We start from the raw sequence: 6,000 nt of genomic DNA, 5'->3' as shown, positions 1-6,000 counted from the left end.
AAAAGTCTGTCGCACTTTGAGGTCCATCTCAAATATGTATCTGAAGTTCGGTTGCTCTAGCATCAAGCGTTTAGGAATTACAAATATATGCTGTGTGCAAAATTTTGTTGAGATCGGAACTTTACGAGAGAAATAGCGAAAAATAGATTTTGCACAAAATTAAAAATGGTGGAAAAACTATCATGGTGGGAATGAAAATCTGTATGTGCAATGGATTCGACTTTAGCCAAGGAATCAGATGAAAAAACAATTTGATTCGAGACCTTATGGTTTAGCAGTTATTGGCCAAAACGTAAAGTTACAGCGCCACCATCTGGCCGAAGTCAGCTTTTCCACTATGGTTAAGACCAAAGACAACAAAGCGCAGGTGTGGACACACCCTAAAACTCTTTACACGTCTGTCTCAATCCGTATCCATTACTCTATTTTGACATTTTAAAAGTTTTTCCAGTCGAGGCACATTTTAAAGCTCTTCTTCCTACCCTACCTTGCTACCAGCTTCTCAACCCCTGAACCTGTGATTTCCTCTGGATGTTATAAAAATCCAGGGTCAGCTGAGTCTGTGAGACAGCGCTCTTGTTGCCAGATGGGAAGAGTAGACTTGCCAGGGGTCGACTTGGCGAGGTGGCCTATCTGAGAGTCAGATTCTTGAGAGCGCTGTAATCCGCTCTTTTTCCACTTATGTTTCCCAAGTTGACCTATTTGTTCTACTTATCAGTGCTTCAGTCATAAATATTGTACATAGCCATAGGACTTTTTGAATGTCTTACTCTATCCTCCTGAGAGCCAACAGAAAACACTTTTCTTTTGGGTAAAAAAAGCAAAAAAAACAAGTGTTTCAAATAAAAATAAAAATTAATGTTTACTTTGGTTATGTTCTATTGGTATGACTATAGGAATTTGTTTTTGCCAGTCATATATTTGAAGGCCCAATCTGCTGGAAATATCTCAATATGATGTCACATCGTCTAGAGTTGGCCAGTTATCCACGAAGAAGAAACATACACCACCAAACAACAAAATAAACCTAAAAATGCAAGTTACTTTGCTCGTAGCTGTGTTTTATGGTGGATTTTTAAAAAGTTAACACTCCGATGTAATGGGAACAGAAAAGAAGCAAGCACATGCATATCCCCTTCAGTTCAAATAAGTTGACACTGTGCAAGAGAAACAAGTGCAAATTTTGCATGCCAATTATTCTTGCTTGTCTGTCATTTAATTGCAGTACCCGCCATGCCCTTTTGAGTGATAAATTGCTGTTATTCTTTGGCATGCTGTCTTGAAAAAAGATGGCTGTCTCGCTCATCAGTGTTATTTGCAAATACGGGCATCACGATGTATTATGGATAGCGTCAAGCCGATGTCAAAAGTGATCCACAGCGATATAACGACCGGGCCTGGTTCCGACGGCGGATATAAATGTTAATTGTGACAGGATTTTGTGTTGCACATCGCCCACTTAAGAAGCCCATGCTAGACATTTAAGTGTTGGATACGAGTCATGCTGTCTACCTTTCAACTCCCAGTAGGAGCAATCTCATCCCTCGCTCTCTCTCTCTCTCTCTCTCCCCGCGTTATATTTCAACCTAATTAATGTCAAAATGGAGTAAAAAAATTAACGATCCGTCACCACAAGTTGTTGATTTCTCTTTCCACTCTCCTCATTTCCTCTCTCATCAAGGCGAGCAGCCGATCTTAATGGCTGGTAAACATCTTTTGATTGGCCTGATTGTCTCACAGGACTGCGGAGTGTACTGTAGAACGGGAGTGAAAGAAAACGGGGAAAACGGGGAACACGGCGGAGACGGCGTGGCGCTTAGCAGAACCAAAGAGAATAACATCTGCGCTGAAAGGAGCCAGGCTGCAGCTTCCCTCCGCAGGAATTCGCTGCTCGGATGAAACGGCCTTTTTTTTCCATATTCATGATTTGATGTTACATTTCCTTGAGGAAGAGCGGTGTACGTGTCGTCGGGCGCTAATGATGACGAGGGCCCTCGGAAAGCTGCCGCCATGTGTTGGACCTACAGACTCCCACAGCAACAACAACAACAAAACACTTAAAAGGTTAAAAGATGAATCATGCTGAATTGGTCAAATGGTCAGGATGGGACGATATATCGAAATTCAATATATCGCGATACAATGTGACAATACGTACCGTGGTGCAGAAAAATTTATCGCGATATTAGCTTAATTTTATTCTGCTGTAGTAATCACAAATGAGACGGCTTGACCATCACAGTTTCACAAGCTCTCCGTCTAAATTATATTATTGTCACTTTGTCATGACATTTTTAAATTGTTGTTTACATTCTCGCAGTCAGAGTTTGTTGTCATTTAACTTTTATTTATTACATTGTATTGTGGTTGTATTGAATCGTGAACCCCATATTGCGTATTGAATCGTATTGTGAGATAAGCATATTGTCCCATAACTATCAAATAGTATCTGAGGGAACAGTTTGCTTTAGAGAGCAAATGCACTGAACTTCTACAAGATAGTTATGGCCACATGTAGTTGTATCAAAGATGATTTCACACATTTCTCTTCCACCACCAATGGACGCCTAATGAAGGTCCTTGACTGAAATGTCGCCACCTGAAAAATGTTATATGTTAATTATTTTTTGATGTGTGAGTGTAAACAGTGTGTGGGTGCCGTTCCTCTCCTACGCACCTGCAGCTAAGACTTCTTCATTACGGGGAGCTTGTTTTCCTTTCAGTGTTTCAGACACAAAGTCAATGAAAGTTAGAATATTGCTCGTTTTCAAGTGAAATCATGACTGCCTAATTATCAGGCAGAAGTAGGCATAATTAATATCACCGATCAAGTGACACCGGAATCAAAATTAATCTGGTCAGTGTGAGTTCATTAGCACTCTTAAACAAGTTGGACAAGTGGGAATTAAAACTCCTAATGAGCCAACAGGATTTTAAGAGAAAGAAATGGCATTGCTGCTGTAGGCTGTGTATGACTCAAGCTGATACATACACCTCAAAAACATTTAGTTTATTCTTTATTCTTCTTTATTCTGAAACAGGAAAAGACTGCAAAGAGTCCTCACGTTTCTTGCATTATTTTTCTATAGGCTTGCCTTGACTTCATGCAGATTAAGAGCTGGATTTGAACTCATGTAACAAGACTGTGAGGAAAACTGTTAAAATACTGTCTTTGTGAAAATCTAGACTTTGTGAAAGCTACAACTACTACAACTAAAATAACTTTTTGTTTAGTGTGCAAGTAAAAAAAAAAGGAGATTTTGGGCGAAGAAGTTTTGGCTATATTTACTGAACACTAACTGAACAATTAATGCAAATACATTTTGAAAAGAATATATGATTTTACACAGTACCTTTTGAAAACATACACAAAATACCGGTTCTAAACTTCTATTATGATACCTTTAAAAAAATAACACCCCTATAAATCTAGTAAAACTAGACCTGAAACTAAATACCAACTAAACTAAAATGACCAAACTCACACTGAAAACTAACTAAACCTACACTGAAAATGAAATAAAAATAGCAAACTATATAGAAATAAAAACGAATGAAAAATCCCAAACTGTAATAACCACTTGAAAAGACACAAAAGAGTCGGCTGTTTGTCTTTCTCTCCATTGTTGTGTCTCATTGCCCTCCGTGTTCATGCCGGCTCATCCAAGCTGCTGTGACACCAAAATTATGGCAATCGTCTCAGGTGAATGACCTAAGATTTACTTGTTGTCATGGCAACGCTGACAAATTGGATGCAAGTTGTGTGTAAGCCGTGTGCGCCGGGGTCCGATTCCGTAGCTCACATCCACGCGGTCCGGATCTGAACTGAAAAAGTGCGACTCCATGCGGCTTTTTGCTGTTGACAAGGGAAAACCGGAATCAGACACTTTGAGCTGCAGTGTGAACGCAGCCAAAATGAGAGACTCCATGCAGTGGAGACAGTATATGTGGAGAGAGAGAGAAATGCCTCAGCGGCGGCGCGTCTTCCAAGAGGACTCTCTCCCTCCAGAGGAAACTGGAAATATGATTAATGATGTGACAGCCATCAACCTTCAGCATCCGCGTTGCTTTTATCCAAGGCCAGCGAATGCACTTTGAGGGACGAAACACAGAGTCCCAGAAATGATTACACTTTGCACTTTCCCAATTCAATCCAAAACAAATTCCAACAGCTGTCTTTTGTGTATGCATGTTTTTTTTTTATAACATCAAAAGGAACTACCCCCCGGGCTAAATGTGCTGCAGCGGCAGAATTACAAAGCAGAGCACATGTATACAGGAAGGCAAAGAATGCAAATAAATCTGTCTGAGGGGTTTTAATTGAATGTGGTTGAGATTTATTTGGTTGGTGGTGAGAAACAACTATTATACAAAGGATAATACCCAATAAGATTGACTGTATCACATGGTCACATGTGATACATTATGCAATGAGCTGTTTGGGAAAAACAATCACATTTGATGTAATCAGTGTAGTTAGTTAGCCATCTTTCTTGTCCTCTCCTATTTTTAATATTCTAAGACAGGACTTAGACGCTTTCTGAATTTCAAAAAGGCTTGTTTACTTTTTTTTTTTTTTTTGCAGGCACTGGAATAGAATGCCAAAAATGACTAGCAACTGCTGATGTCAGATAAAACAGAATAATAACAAACGGTGTCAGATAAAAACAGAATAATAACAAACGGTGTCAGATAAAAACAGAATAATAACAAACGGTGATACACATACATACTGTATAGGCCTATGTGTGGGTTTCATATATGAGCAGTGCACATTCATACACACACACACACCTTCTGCCTTAAGTTGCCCAACATGACATCAGTTTTGAGGAGGAGCAGAGAGAGAGAAGGTGTTAACATCACAGGAATGAAATATTGGGAATACACCACCTCTGCACTGGGAGGAGGAAGGAAACCAGGTGCAGAGCTGTAAAAAAAAAACAACCTCAGTGTGCATGCATCAAACTCAAAGTCTGTCTCATTACATCTACATTCTCCTACATCAGTAACTTTAAAGCCTATTTATTTAGAGGCAAACACAGTTAAATATATTCATCACCCTGGAAAGAAACAATAATCATCGTTCTGAAGTGGAAAAGTGGAAAAACTGTGCTGTCGTTCAAAATGGTTTGGCAGATGATGTTGACATTTAGTAAAATAAAGCTTGGAAATGAGAGAGTGGTAGGAAACTACATGTAAAATATCTCTCTCTCTATATATATATATATATCTATATATAGATATATATCTATCTATATATCTATAGATAGATATATATAGATAGATATAGATATATATATATATAAGACATTCCTGGTGGAGGTCAGGCCTCATTAGGCAAGCTTTACAACCCAATCAAATCTGAAAATGAAAGCCCACTCATTTCCCCACAGCTATCAGTCTCGGTCAATTTGAACTTGGTTGAACCGGTAAGATCAACATCTGACAGGGTAAACACTGAGGCAGAGCGGCACTTCTCTGCATGTTAAAGAAGCCAGTTTCAGAACGAGCCGGTGGACGTGGTTTATTTCTGTCACAGTTTCTTTGCGGAATCGTCAAGTCAGACGGATAATTATTTCAAACAGACCGGCGTAGCGCTGTATCCCGCCAAAACAAAGAGCGCTGCCAGAACTCTCATTCAATCAAACACGCTTGACAAAATCTGACACGGGCCTTCGATGCTGACTTTATTTGCTGCCGGTTCAACTTCTGCCAGCGTTCAGTGAGGTTTCAGGAACTTCGATCAAATCAGGAGGAATCCTTGGCGCCACTCACCTGGCAGGACGAGCCGCCAATCGGTTCCGCGCATACGGAAAAAACCCTTCGCCCAATCACTCCCCCTCATTCCTAATCTGGCTCCTCCAATCGCGTCCCCCTGCTCCGGAGGTTGCCGAGGTTCCTCCTCCTCTGCGTTTCAGCGCTCCTCATCTCCATTTGACCGCTGTAAAGCCTCCAAGACCCGTCCCGCCATCGGGTGTCCCGCTGCCAGGCCGGCTC

The sequence above is a fragment of the Centroberyx gerrardi genome, chromosome 11 (genome assembly GCF_048128805.1).
Source record: "Centroberyx gerrardi isolate f3 chromosome 11, fCenGer3.hap1.cur.20231027, whole genome shotgun sequence".
Taxonomy (NCBI): domain Eukaryota; kingdom Metazoa; phylum Chordata; class Actinopteri; order Beryciformes; family Berycidae; genus Centroberyx; species Centroberyx gerrardi.
Note: the sequence above shows the minus strand (reverse complement) of the source record.